Consider the following 15,068-nt stretch of genomic DNA (forward strand, 5'->3'; position numbering starts at 1 on the left):
CAAAGGCATTTCCTGCCTTTCATTGATGCCCCACACGACACAGATGGATACGTCACACTCTCACGGTCGCTTCAAATGAATGAGTGCATGCAGTTTCTGTAGTGTAGTGACCATCATGACTCTTAACAAAGTTTGTCTCCTGTTAAAAAAAGGCAATCACCACATTTCAATCAGCTCAACAGCAGGGTACAGCTCAGACAGACTAAAGCCAGCTGAACACCGATGAGGATGGGATTCAAACCCACGCATGCAGAGCACAATGGATTAGCAGTCCATCACCTTAACCACTCTGCCACCTCGTGGTCATTTGATACACTGCAGGTGGAAATCTCAGTACTTGTTAACCACCACAGCCGCTTTGACAGAAAGTGAGCAGAGTGGCGCAGCGGAAGCGTGCTGGGCCCATAACACAGAGGTCGATGGCTCGAAACCATCCTCTGCTGTTTATACACACTGGATGTCCCATCATGAGACATGAGTTTATCAGCAGCACTGATTAACAGGAAAACACGGAGAATGTTGTCTGTCATATCTGTAATACTGAGAGTTGAGCAGCAGAGTGGTGCAGTGGCACTTCTGTTGTTGGCTACAAGACATCCTGCAGTGCTTCACTCTCAGTGGAGTTCCTGCTCATCACTTCCTTTATTACAGCTTTGTTCAGCAAAAGGAAATTTGGTGATTAACTGCTTTTCACGCTCGGAAAAAGCGCACAAAGACGCACAGAAATGTCCCTGGACTGATCATTGTAACTTTGTGTTATTGTTGTATCTGATAAGTTAAGGACCATAAACTTTCTATAAAAGTGTATTAGCAGGTTAAAAAGTACTGAGACTTCCACCTGCAGTCTATCTAATGACCACCAGGGGGCGGCTCCACTCTGTGACACAATTATCAATGTGATCAGCTGTTCACTGAAAGGCTGTGAAGCCCACCAGAGACCTGCTGTGTTTAGTTCACTTGTTGCTGTGTGTAGTTGGAACAGCAGGCTGCAACATCATGTCTCTGTGGGGTGATTGGTCAGCTTATTTTGGCTGTTCACTGAAAGAATGGTGGTTTGAGCTCACCCAGGGACGTGCTTTGTCTTATCCACTGGAATTATAGTGGACATGTGGAACCCCAAGATTTGATCTGGAGAAGGTGTATGACTGGGTTCACAGGGATGTTCTGGAGTATGGAGCCATCCCATCACTATATGACAATAAGCTTCCCTTTCCCCGAGACAACTACAGGGTGTAACAGATGTACAGCTGTGGTGAGGACGGGTTACAGGTCTGTAGCTGGAGGACTTTGGCACTATTGGCCTGAGATCTACAGGATTTCAGGATTTCTGGAAGGAAAACAAACATGAAAAACACAAAGTTAAATTGTAGACACACAGTTGAACTGCAATGGCCGGGAATCAAACCCGGGTCAACTGCTTGGAAGGCAGCTATGCAAACCAAGCAAAGCTCCATATAGCAGATACCAGGTCCATCCACAGCTACTGATCAGCTGAAAGCTAAAAAACTGAGCAGAGTGCTGTGGACTTGAGTGAAACAGGAAAAGGATTTCCCCAACAAGCCTTTTGATCGTAGCTGTAGAATGTCATAAAGATGTTCTGTGGCTTAGCTGCTCACAGGGCCTGTTTCTGCAAACAGAAAATCACCGCACCTCCACTGATGTGATTCAGTTTTCAATTCCTCTGATTCCTCAATCAACTGTTAGTAGAAACTGTGGCACCTTTGGCATTTCCTACAAGCTTTTTATCTCTCATTTCAGCGTGCATGGTATAAAAGGTATTCATGTGGGAGACCTAGAATCCATCATGTGTTAAACTGAGAACTCAGTCGTCACACTCAACTGATGTTGTATGCAGGATCCAGAGGAATGGAGGCAACTGGCAGTGGTGGGATTCAAACCCATGCCTCCGAAGAGAGTGGAGCCTTAATCCAGCACCTTGGACACTTCAGAATGGGAATGACACCCATGTCATATTAGTACAAATAAGTACTTCCTGTGCTTGTTTAGCAATGCTGGGGATTGCACCAAAGGACTCATACATGGAAAGCACACATTCTAGCACTGAGCTACATTCCCTGCATGGTGTGGCAGATGAGATGATTGGATATCCTTCTTCCTGCTCTCAAAATAAAAGTCAAAATAATTTTAATAAGAGTTTGGTCTAGACCTGCTCTATATGTACTTGATGTAACTTCATAATGATGTTTTGACGTGAGTTTAAAAAAAGAGGCCAAAACGTTAGGAGTTTGCTTTTAAGTGGACTTCAATGGCTGCTGTTTTGTTATCACATGTACACTTGTGTTCACTTTGGTAATTTGGTAGGATGACTACACAGGATAAATTGGTCCAAGCTGAGTGGATAGTTGAGAGATCAGGGTGTTGCACAAGATAAGTACTTCATGTGCTTCATTATCAACGCTGAAGATGACGGGGATTGAACGCAGGGCCTCATACAGGCAAAGCATGCACTCTACCACTGAGCTACATCCCCTGCATGCTGCACAATGCCAGCTGGAAACTAATCACTAAACTGTTACAAAGGCAATGATCTATCTGCAGTCTTTGCTCTGATCATTGTAACTTTGTGTTATTGTTGTATCTGATAAGTTAGGCTGCACTTCTAATGACCACCAGGGGGCAGTTCCACTGGTTGGAAAAAGACTTCAGGCTGCATTGAAGTATAACAACAACAACACCAAGTTCAGAGATGCTGCTTGGGCCAGTATGGGGATTGAACCCATGACCTTGGCGTTATTAGCACCACGGTTTGGCTTATTTTTACAAATCTTTAACCAGCTAACAGCATTGGATGTGAAATCATGCAGCCTGTTACCGGCTCAAGTCCACAGCACTGTCCTCAGCTGATATGGAGCTGTGTGAGGTTGGCTGGTTGTGTTATTTGTAGTATCTTGTAAAGTGAAGCAACAGTAACTTTGTGGCTCATGCTGTGCTGTGGAGAAGGGAAATTGGTGTTTTAGCTGTTGCAGGAGCTCAGAAGCTGTCTGGTTAGCTAAAGCTGCTAAAACTGCTAAAGCTACCACATCCCACGTAGCTCAGTGGTAGAGCGCATGCTTTGCATGTATGAGGCCCTGGGTTCAATCTCTGGCATCTCCATTGTTGATAATGAAGCACATTGTCAGGAGGGACATGTCATGGGCTCCAGTGGAGTGGATCAGAGTGTTGGAGAGCAGAACTCTCTCCTGTGCTTCAGATACTCTGTTTGGTTCTCAGCTGATCATTAATGAATGATCAATAATCTTCTCAGCTGTTCTGAATGGTGACAGTGGGGCAGCCTTTGTGTTTATATCTGAATCACGTGATTTTGGAAATTCTTTGAAGCAGCTTCAAAGGAAGAGTTTCATTCTGTGAGTACTGTGACATCATCAGGTGACATCATCAGGTGACGTATCAAAGGCAGCAGCTCTTCCGACAAATGAATTTGGCTCCATTTGGTGGAAGCTGTGAATCGCAGGATTCAGGGGGAATACATCCATACATACATCTTCACTGAAATAATGACACCTGTGAGAAAGCTCAAAGCTGCGTCCAAAGGTTTGGAGGGGTGAATGGCAGAAAGATGTCTTTGAAGCCATTTGGACACACAACCAGTCAGCGTGCAGCATTCAACCTCACAATATTTCATGTGGTTGTGGTTGAAAGACGAGGCAGAACATTGGAAATGTAACTTTGGGTCTAAAAAAAACTGCTTATCGCCCAACGTGGGGCTCGAACCCACGACCCTGAGATTAAGAGTCTCATGCCCTACCGACTGAGCTAGCCGGGCGGCTTAAAAAGCAAAACATCCTCCAAAAAAATCGCCAAAAATCATTTCAAAATAAAAGCCGGTTTAGATTATTTTATTTGTATCTTTAGCTCAGATGTAGCAAAGCGCAACAATGCTGTCAATAAGGATCTTTCCCATTTGGGTTACTTGAAGTGATGGTGGCCACTGACGCAACACTCCGTTTATAACAGTTTTACATTTAATTAAATACTTCACTGCAAAAATGACACACATATGACATTATGGGAAATCTCAAAACTGTGTACAAATGTTTGGAGGAGAAAATGGAAGAAAGATGTGTTTGAGAGCCTTTTGGACACACAACCAGTCAGTGTGACGCATCCAACCTCACAATATTTCATGGTGTGGTTGAAAGAGGAGGGAGAATATTGGAAATGTAGGTCAAAGAAACCTGAGCTTGCACCTCACTCAGGTACCACCTCTGATGCCAAAACCCGAGATTGAACCAGGGACCTTTAGATTTTCAGTATAACGCGCTCCCAACTGAGCTATTTCGGCTGGCTGAGCCCACTGATGCTGGATGTTCTGTTCACCATCCACTTCTCCAAAGTCCCACAGTGAAGGCTTCAAATGCACATCTCTCACAGTGTTATCATGCAGTGTAGTGGCAGTGATCAGCAAGTTGATCAATGTAGAATGCAGTTTGTTATTTGCATCACTGCCTCAGCAGAGGTGGGTTTTGGGCCCAGCACTCTTCCACTGCTCCACTGCTGCTTCACACTCAGCTGTGAACCGATCATATGAGTGCTGTCGTTCTCAGGCTGATGGTGCCGAAAGGAGCACATCATCTGCAAAATCCTCCAGATACTGACCTGGAACCCCTCCCCTTCACGGCTCTCAAAATAATTTTAATAAGAGTTTGGTCTAGACCTGCTCTATATGTATTTGACGTAACTTCATTATGATGTTTTGACGTGAGTTAAAAAAAGAGGCCAAAACATTAGGAGTTTGCCTTTAAGTGGACTTCAATGGCTGCTGTTTTGTCATCACATGTACACTTGTGTTCACTTTGGTAATTTGGTAGGATGACTACACAGGATAAATTGCTCCAAGCTGGAGCTCCAAGCTTGGAGCAATTTATCAGTGGCCTTATGGATAAGGCACTGCCCCTCCCCCAAGCCATGGTGTGCTAAGAGCCTATTAGCAACAGCTAGCTGATCCATGGTTGGTTATGTTGGAAAATGGTGTCATTACAATCGTAACAATGCCACGCTGAAGAGTAAATATCGTCTTCTTGAAGAAGTACTTCAGCATCATGCACCATCTTAGTAGTTTTGGAAAGTAAGTCACCCGAGCGTCGAGACTGTGCTCATGTGCCATCTGAGGGAAAACTTGGCCAAGTCCACAACACTCTTGCATTGATTGCCTGTTCCACTATGTCTTCATTGGGTTTATCGCAATGTCTAGTCAGAGAAACAACAAGGTAAAGGTTTCTGCATCACTGTTCAGTCAGATCAACAGCAGGCTGCCATCCACAGTTCATCACTTTGATTTTCATTCCTTCTTCAAATCTTTATTTTTATCATTTGATATGTTTTGCTGGGTTTCAACTCCTTCACGCTTTTAGCTACAGAAAGAACAAGAGCAATTTAGATTATTTTATTTGTATCTTTAGCTCAGATATCAGTCCCCACTTCAGTAACTCAAAGTGATGGTAGCCACTGGTGGAACACTATATTCATAAGAGCTTTAGATTTAAACACTTCAAGATTACACTGTAGAGTGCAAAGCTTGGCAGTGGTGGGATTCGAACTCACACCTCTGAAGAGACTGGAGCCTAAATCCAGCGCCTTGGACCGCTCGGCCACACTACCACATGTCAATCCCAGCTTGCCTGCAATAATGCCACATGTTTCTGACCCCTGAAAGTTGCATCGAAATGTTTGGAGCAGAGGATGGCAGAAAGATGTCCTTGAAACGTCCTGGACACACAAACAATCAGCGTGTAGCGTCCAACCTCACAAACTCTCAAGTCCAGCTTCTTTGTATCTTGGTGTATAGTGATGGGATGGTTCTATATTCCCACAGAACATCCCTGGGAACCCGGACACACACCTTCTCCAAATCAAATCTTCCATGTGTCGACTAAAGTTCCAGTGGATAAGACAACGCACTTCCCTGGGTGGGCTTGAACCACCATCCTTTCAGTGAACAGCTGCTTCAGTGAACACGCTGACTGATTAACCCAAAGAGACATGTTGTTGCAGCGTGCAACCACCCCAAATGGGACTTGAACCCACAAGTCACTATTGGGTTCAAGTCCTATCTGGGGTGGTTTGCAGCAGAGGTGTGTAGCGTGGTTATGGGCCCATAACCTAGAGGTTGATGAATCAAAACAATCCTCTGCTAACAAACTTTTAGAAACAGCTAGCTGTTCGCGATCTATGGTTGGTTATATTTGAAAATTGCTCAGCTCAGTCGGTAGAGCATGAGACTCTTAAGCTCAGGGTTGTGGGTTTGAGCCCCACGTCGGAGATGACAAACCTGGAGGGGAAGCGTGTGTTTGGGGACATCTGGAGAGAACTGGACCTGGTAGACCTCCAAACCTACCTTGGAAGTAATACAGACAAACCAGGTTCCGTCCAAATAGTTCCAGTTTTGTTGTCGCTTCTGTCGGCAGAACTCAAAGGTATCTGGCAGGACCATGATTGTCTTTTGAGCTTCATTAACAGAGTGAACTCTACTGTGGAGGTCATGACAAAAAAGTGGGAGGAGTCTTTGATCTCTTTGATGTCGTTAGAACCTTTGTGACATCACAAACACACCTTGCTGCAGTAGAGGTGAAAGAAAAGCACTTTCTGTCAGAAGTGGGATTTGAACCCACACCTCCAGGGGAGACTGCGACCTGAACGCAGCGCCTTAGACCGCTCGGCCATTCTGACAACGAAAGCTAGCAAATGAGCCGAAAAATTTGTTGAAAAATTAGCCCATCAAGAGACAGAGACATGCAGAACTTTTCCTGTTGCAGCCTGCTATTTCAGCTAGAATTAATAAATATCTGCCTTTGAAGCAATTAAACATGACGACGTGGCAGAGTGGTTAAGGCGATGGACTGCTAATCCATTGTGCTCTGCACGCGTGGGTTCGAATCCCATCCTCGTCGGTGGTTGCTTTAGTCTGTCTAAGTTGCAGCCTGCTATTCCACCTAAAATTATCTATCCAGTCAGAATTGTCCTCAACATCAGCTGGTTAGAGCTGAGCCACTTTTTTGATCATACTGTGATAAATGACATTCTCCATGTTTTCCCGAACCCAAATCTGTAAACATTAGTCAAAGGAGACAAGAAGAGGAGAGGTTGAACAGCTCCCTTCGATAGCTCAGTTGGTAGAGCGGAGGACTGTAGAGGCTTACAGCTGAAATCCTTAGGTCGCTGGTTCAACTCTGGCTCGAAGGAGGTCTTTATTTTCATCGGCCTCATCCAGCACGGTGATGAGTCTGCCTACAGACAGGAGGTGACCACTGTTGTATCACTGTTCATGTAGAGCAGCTGTGTTTTATACTGCAAGCAGCACTGAGTTTCTAATATTCAGGAATTGAAATCCCAGTCTTCCACAAGACAGGCAGAGATCCTGTCCACATCGGGGTTTAAACAAAGAACATCCCTGGGTGGGCTTGAACCACCATCCTTTCAGATTATTGGATTATTATTGGATATATGTTATCCATATATGATATATATATGTTATATATTATTGGATTTCCTTGATTTTGCTTTAATTCCTATTGACTTACTCGTGGTCTGATAGTGATGGAGAAAGCAGAGTAGCAACAGTCCATTCAGCATTTAGTGTCCATCCCACTTCTTCTGATGAGGCAGGAGCTGACCACACAACCATTATAATTTTAAGACTAATCCATACAGAAAATGTGAATCGAAGATATTACAGAGCAACAAAAGATCACACTTGGATGAATTAAATTGGTTTTTTTTTATTAAACAGTGAGTGAAAACATCAAGAACAAATGTGCATCTGGAGACATCCTCTTCCTCTGTGTCCTGGACACTAAAAAGCAGATGAAGCAAAACAGATGATGATCAATTGTGTCATGGTTCATTGGTTACAACTAACACAACACAACTAACAACTTCTGACAGAAGCTGCTATGCACGTTTTCAGTGCATATTTGTATTTCACTGCAGTTACTCATGGTTTTCAGAGATTTCAGCAGCTCACATCCAACACACAGACTCTGAGCAGGCCCACCTGGTCTTAGACCCAGACCCAGACCCAGACCTAAATCCAAACCCAGGAGACAGAGGTTGAGTGAGTCAGTGAGGAAGAAGCTGCTCGTTCTCCTTCAACAGTTTGATCTGAGGAAAAGTCACTTCCTCTTTTCAGGAATCAACTTCTACCATCTGTCCACTAGATGGAGATAACTGAGCATCAACTGAGAACTGAGTTCTTCATCATCTGGAAACAGACAGCATTGTTTTCTTCAGCTGGAGCTCTTTGTTCAAATCTACATTGAGATTCAGAGCCAAATGTTTTTCCTTTCCTGGATTTACTTCATCATTTCAGTCACTCTGTGGATTCAGCTGACAAATGCAAAATACAACCAACATTTAAACGATGACGTGTTGAAACAAAACTTTATTGATTCAGTCTGATCAGCAGAATATAACCTGATGAAATCAGCTGCAACATTAAACTGATGTTTCTACATGAATGCATCACTGATTCTAAAACCATAAACTGAACATGAACACTCTGTACACTCAGCGTTACACACATGAAGACAACATCATGTGTTTAAGGTGATGTTGAGCTGAACAGGACTTGTATTGAACACACAGAGGGAGTGCACCGTTCCTGGAGATACTGCAATACCAGGTCGATGCGTGGAGTGGACGGAGCAAGCCCCTATTCCATCTCCCTGTTCCAAAAATCTATTTAATATATGGTCCCCGGGTAGGGGACGTATCAGATATTAAACTGATAAGAACAGATACTACACTTGATCTTAGCCAAAAGGCCGAGAAGCGATACCGCTCAGCTGTCGGAGGTAACGGAGTGTTTCTCCGCACCGACCCGCTCAGTGAGGGGTCAGAGTCGGCTTCAGTAACAACATCACTCCGAGAGAGAGACACAAACAGAAGACATGAAGAAACGAAGGAGGGATCAGAAAACAACCACAGACATGTTATTTTCACAAAGTTACGTTGTAGAGCAAAGAAAACGTCTCTTCTTGGTCACCTGTAAAACTTCATATCTATGTCAATTTAGCAGCTGAATATTATTGTGAAAACATCAGTTTGTCCTCTCATGTGATTGGCCTCATGGTGTGTCCATCAAAATAACCCCCCTGTCTGCACGGATTCTCTGAAGATTCGGCTCTCCTCGACTGGACTCGGCTTTTTTCGACCGAAGAGAGAATAATAAAATGAAAGAGTAACTTTATCTCCCACAGAATAAAACCACAAATTAAATATTTAAAATAGCATTTTACCCAACTTTAACCCAACATTAGCTTAATGCTTACATGCAATAGAAAACTCCATAGACCGGCTAACGGGATTATCATCGGTACCGCGATGATTTTAAAGAGTCACTGAACTTATTTCAACTCAAACATGGCAGCGTTAGTAAAGTAACACGGGACAATTGTAACACTCAGAATCGGATGAATGTAAACGCACTAAATGACGTCACCACTTTCAGTAAGCAATACTCCCCAGAACAGAGAAAAATCTGGTGACTACGTCACATTTCCACTAAATTATTGCCGGATAATTTGTCAGAGCGGACAATTTTTCGATTCAAACATTGTGATTATCATTTCCTGTGTTACATCTGTAATGATATAATAGGTGATTTTGTTTTCTAACAGATCCTGAAGTTTGAAATGTCGGAGTTTTGCGGTTTCGGAGAAAACCTGGGTAAATGTTGGAAGTCCCTGTCTGGACGAGAGTAATGCAGCCGCACTCTGCGAGTTAACAGCTTATCAAAACACAAACTGTTGTGCCTTTAAACTGGAAGAGTGAGATAACACCTGTTATGAGATTCTTTATACTTGTCTATGTCATATAAGTCACGTAAACCAGAGAGTGTTGAAGGAACTGAGGTTCTCCTAACTCCTCATTATTAACTAAAGAAGTGCCCCGTGTGAGGCTCCAACTCACGACCTTCAGATTATGAGACTGACGCGCTGCCTACTGCGCCAACGAGGCCTGAACGACCGAACAAGCCCAGACCTGTCAGGAGCACCCCGCACAACACGGGCTGAACCAGCCACACACCGGGCAGGCCGGTACATGATGTACACTGTGCTCTCATATCAAGGACGGGCGTTTTGGAAATGTTCAATGTCCTCATTTTTTTTACAGGGAGAACGTACAAGCAGCACAGAAGTGCAAAGCTCTGGAATAAATCTTATTTTAGCCACTCTCCCTTTTTTCAGAGGCATGTAAGGCTGTTTGAATCAACACATGATGATTAACACACATCCATGTTAAACATGACAATCTTCTCTTTTTGATTCCTCATTCTTCATTGATACATCTCTCAGTTACAATTACAGTTTCAATCAAATTGTATTATCTGTTTATTGATTAGCTAGAGTTAAATTCTGGCTGTTTGCTGTACTGTTAAAAATTAGACGACTATTTTTTTACAAAGTGAAAACATAACCCCCACCAAAAAATTGTTTTGTATTTTGAAGTATTCCTTTCTCGAAGGGTGACCTGACTTTGAGATTAATGCTTTAAAATGCAGGCACTGGATGTTTAAAAGGAAACTTTTTTTACAAATGAACAGCGAGCTTGTACTCGGGTGATTTGTGTTTGATAGATTAACATCTGACTGTATCCTCATCTAACTTCCTCTACAGAAGTTCCATTAAAAAGACACAGCAGTCTCTCTGACCAATCAGTTAACTGCACAGTCTTCATGTCTCCCTTTGGAGCAGCCTGAAGTTTTGTGGAAGAGGTAAACCAACAAAAACAGCAGAGTACAGCTGTGGACTGAAACAGGCTGAATGATAAAGGTTGTGTATGTCAGCTGCTTCCTTGTTGCTAAAGTCACGTGTCCCCCGGCCCCTCCCCCCTGTGGGCGTGTCCTCTCTCCTAATGAGGCACACCTGTCCTGCATTTCCCGCCAATCAGCCCACATAGATTCCCTCCTCGGACTTCTCCTCAGTGCCGGAGTATCCTGTCTGTTCTGATTGGTACCGCGTCTCTCGTTCACTGTTTTTATTTGTGTTTATTATTATTATTATTATTATTATTATTATTATCGTGTCTTTTCTTTCTCCGTTCAGGTTCTCCGGTGTCTCTCAGTCAGCCTCTCTCTTGGTTCCCTGTTTGTTCAGTCTCGCCTTTTGTTTTCTCTCTCTGTTGTTACTTTGTTAGTTTTTCATAAAGTCGAGCTCAGTCTGTGTTTCCTCTTTTTGTTGGACTTTTGTATCCCTACCGGACTATTTCTGTTGGACTCGGTTTTACCGGATCTGTTTCTCCATCGGGGTCCTATTTTAGTGACCCGTAACACCTCGCTGACTAACAGCAGCAGTACAACAACAAACCAAAAACAGGTTGGAGCGGTTTTAATGTTTCATACTTTGGACTCTGAAGTTATGAGGGTGTAACTTTTCCTCAGCTCAAACAGACACCAGGACTGATGAGGGAGAACAAGCAGCTTCTTCTCTTCACATGAAGCTGGAAAGTGTCAGAAAGTCTCCCTGAAGTGAGTTCAGCAGGTGAGAATCTGTAAATGTGTGAACAGGATCACTGTGATCACATTGAGTTCTTACACTGCTTGACTGGACAGGAGAACTTTTCTGGATGCTGATTGGCTGCTTTCAGATATGTAAAAATAATAATAGTTTCTTCTGGAGTTAAAGGACAATGATTTGAGGGTAAGTTGTATTTTATGCCCATTAATGAATCAACAGAGCACTGATCTTGTGAATTGACTTTTATCGATTAATTTTTTTCTGCCTTTTTCCTCATACTTTACAACCACAGGTTGTGCCAACTTTTGACAGTTTAATGACAGAACTGGTCTGACAGCTCAGATAATGACTGAGGCGTTGTCTTTGTTCTTTTTAAAAGATCAACATTAATTATCACGAATAGCACAGACTTGTCTTCCCAGAAAGTGTGATTTCTCAGAAGTATCAGGGTTTGTATTGTAAAACAGATGTTGTATTTAATCTATTTCCAATTTATTTTACCAAGACATTTTTTTTTATTTTTTATTTTTATTTTTTTTGTGTCAATACAGTTGTTCTGGATTCGAAAACAAATACAACTTTTGTGATAAATGTAACACATTTGGGATTATACTTTGATACCAAATGTAGAGCTGCTGTCACAGATAAAGATGGTTTGCTTTGGTAGGTAGTTCTTCCATGTTAATGAGACATGAGAGAATCACATCAGACAGATCTGTAAATATCTAAAGACTATGATTTTTGATCAGACTGTCCGAAGTCTGAAAAGTTAAACAAATGCCCAACTGTAACTGCACTGGTTGTAAAATAATGCTGCGTTCCAGACAACTTGGAAATTTCACAGTTGAAATCTCAGAGTTTGGACCTCCAAAGCGTTCCACGCAAGTTACAGCTTCTGCTTGAGCGCAAATAATTCTGGAATGTAAACAAGCCAACATGATGGACACTGTTAAAATTTATATCGAAATCACTTCGAATACCAAAGGTGTCTGCAACTTGGTCATTTGAGTGACACGGAGGAGGGTAAACTGCGCGTAAATTAACAGAAGCTTGTATTTATGTTATTTTGAAACACAGTGATTGACAATACAAAATGAATGAAACATTGTATGCCTGATTCTTCCATGCTGTGTGTTTTTTTTTTTTTTTTTTTTTTTTTTTTTTTTTTAAATGTTAGCTATCGCTAGCTTGCGCTCGCTACTTTTGGTCTGCACCATTTTGGACATACAAGAGATTGTAGTACTTTTACATTGTTCTAAAGTATGTGTGTCTCACACAGTACCACCGCATCCCTGGAACTGCCATATTGTTTCGGAAACGATCTGACGTCACAAGTCAGAAGTCGTAGTACACCGGTTAGGTACGAGTTTATGGGTGGGAAGTTACAAGTTTGACTGCTGTTCCAGTGCACTGGGTCAGACAGTAAAGTGAAGGCGGCCCCTGAGTATTAATACCACCCTTATCTGTTTATTCATTTTGTTCTTGTTCTAATATAAAGTAAGATTCACCGAGTAAAGTCAAGAATTTAAATTTTAAATCACCAGACTTAAACCAGTTTTATTTTTGGAAAGATGATCAACAAATGAATCTTAACTTATTAACTTTGAACTGGTATGCAGTGTTTCTGTTGAGGTGTGACAGAACAAACATGTCTGATTCTTTGGATGAACATCTCTAAGAGAATTTAACTCTTACTGTTAATGGTCCACTCTGAGTATTTCCAGATACAGTGAAGCCATGGAAGTTTAAAGCAGCACTCGTTGATTTTATTGTTGGATTATTTGAAGCAAAACAGAAATATTCAAGTTATCACGTAGTCTGATCAATAAGGTGCCATGAATTAAATCGCAGCTCCATCAACACATCCTACAGTCAGATACCACCATCTAGTGGACAGAGAGAAGAAGCACCATCAGATCTGAGATACATTTCTCTGAAATTTCCTGATTATTGACAGATAAGACTGATTAGTTAGTTGTGGAGGCACAGTATTTAAATAATGTGTCAAACAAAGAAACAAATGTTTAAGGTGCATCCTCAACATCAGATGGGAGAACCACCTCCCCTGATCTCTGGTTTCCATGTAACTGATGTTTGATTAGGCTTGTAATGATTTCAATTGAATGTTGGGATGAACAGTCAACACTCTTGAATGCTGTTTCTGGATTTTCTCTCTGGTTTCAGTCAGATTCTGTAATAGTTTGTTGTTGGGAGTTAAAGGCTGAAGTTAATGACGTATTAGTGAAAGTAATGCTGATTGTGTCCTGTGATATAAATCCTGTGTTAATGAATCTTTTTGTTGTTTGTGTGAAGGTGGAGGATCAGCTATGAATCAGTGTGAGGACAGAGAGGAGGGAGCCCCTCCCTCTAAAACCACTCTGTGTGGGGAACATGAGAGTCAGACCAAAGCTCAGAGGTGAGATGAGGATCTCTAACTGTCCATCTGTCAGAGCTCAGCACTCAGATCACTGCTCCATCATTATTCACTCTCACTGTCACTTACGTTTTTTACTGCAGAACCTTTACTGCTTCAGTTTTTTGTCTTTTTTTTCCACAGGGGGCTCAACCAGAATATGAAAATATAATAATAATAATAATAATAATAATAATAATAAATTATTATTGTTATTGTTGTTGTTGTTATTCATAATAATCATAATCTTTATTGGCGTAACTTTCAGAAACATTCAAACTGTCAAAGTGACAAGTAAACTTAATATAAGAATTTAAACAATAAAATATTCTGTGTGAGTCTTAGCTATACAAAGGAAAACCATTCTTGAGTTTATTCTGTTTGTTTGTTTGTTGATTATTTTACTGTCTGCTCTATTTCTAGTTCAAGCAACCAGAAGTCAAGACCAGATTCTCCTGAACTGAGCTGTGTGTCCATGAAGAGTGATCGGTCTATGAATCGTCCTATTATGTTTAAGGATGGACAACAGTCTGCTGTATCCAGCTGTGTGTCCGTGAAGAGTGATCGGTCTATGGATGACTATATCAAAGAAAAAAGGTAAAAGCTGATCATTTGTTGTTGTTTGACTCATTAAAGGTATCAAAGCTTGTCTATCAGTTTCTCTGGTGTTGATAGAAAACTCCTGGAACAAACTGTGTGTTTGTGTCTTTTCTCCTCAGAGTTCAGTCTGACAAACATCACCACACAGACCTGGACTCCATATTTATGGTGTGTAAATGTTCATCCAGTGACTACAACAGACACCAACAAAGACTTGAGTTTGAAGCTGCACTCTTTAGACCAGTAGAGCTTTACTCTGTGACAGACAGGAGTTGAATTGGGATTGAACAGGTTTGGGGTGGGAGAGAGTGGGAGAGGACTGGGAGTTGTAGTTCACCACAGAGCAATAATCCATCAGCCTCAACAGATATGTTCTGTATGAATATGGTCTGTTGGAGACTTTTACAAAACATTTCTGCTCCTTCTTCTTCATCTACAGTGAATCCTAAAGAAAAGTTTATTTAGTTGTTTTCCAGATAATTTCAGCTGTGACTTAATAACAAAGACCAAAGTTAATCAGATTCAGTCCTGGACCTCCATGGACTCTGTCTCTACAGGGTTTAAAGATGGAATAATTCATC

General features: G+C 41.9%; 7 non-coding genes across 7 annotated transcripts; 2 read left to right on the forward strand and 5 right to left on the reverse strand.

Moving 5' to 3' along the window:
• Positions 1-3,711: 3,711 nt before the first annotated feature.
• Positions 3,712-3,784, reverse strand: trnak-cuu (transfer RNA lysine (anticodon CUU)). Its single transcript has one exon. It is a non-coding gene; the product is annotated as a tRNA-Lys (tRNA).
• A 446-nt stretch (positions 3,785-4,230) lies between these two features.
• trnaf-gaa (transfer RNA phenylalanine (anticodon GAA)) lies at positions 4,231-4,303 on the reverse strand. The gene has a single exon. It is a non-coding gene; the product is annotated as a tRNA-Phe (tRNA).
• Positions 4,304-5,537: 1,234 nt separating this feature from the next.
• Positions 5,538-5,619, reverse strand: trnal-uag (transfer RNA leucine (anticodon UAG)). The gene has a single exon. It is a non-coding gene; the product is annotated as a tRNA-Leu (tRNA).
• Positions 5,620-6,604: 985 nt separating this feature from the next.
• Positions 6,605-6,687, reverse strand: trnal-cag (transfer RNA leucine (anticodon CAG)). The gene has a single exon. It is a non-coding gene; the product is annotated as a tRNA-Leu (tRNA).
• Positions 6,688-6,826: 139 nt separating this feature from the next.
• Positions 6,827-6,908, forward strand: trnas-gcu (transfer RNA serine (anticodon GCU)). The gene has a single exon. It is a non-coding gene; the product is annotated as a tRNA-Ser (tRNA).
• A 204-nt stretch (positions 6,909-7,112) lies between these two features.
• On the forward strand, positions 7,113-7,200 carry trnay-gua (transfer RNA tyrosine (anticodon GUA)). The gene is given in 2 exon segments: positions 7,113-7,149; positions 7,165-7,200. It is a non-coding gene; the product is annotated as a tRNA-Tyr (tRNA).
• Positions 7,201-8,601: 1,401 nt separating this feature from the next.
• LOC115058481 (U2 spliceosomal RNA) lies at positions 8,602-8,792 on the reverse strand. Its single transcript, XR_003842092.1, has one exon. It is a non-coding gene; the product is annotated as a U2 spliceosomal RNA (small nuclear RNA).
• Between the last annotated feature and the right edge of the window lie 6,276 nt (positions 8,793-15,068).

The sequence above is a fragment of the Echeneis naucrates genome, chromosome 2 (assembly GCF_900963305.1).
Source record: "Echeneis naucrates chromosome 2, fEcheNa1.1, whole genome shotgun sequence".
Taxonomy (NCBI): domain Eukaryota; kingdom Metazoa; phylum Chordata; class Actinopteri; order Carangiformes; family Echeneidae; genus Echeneis; species Echeneis naucrates.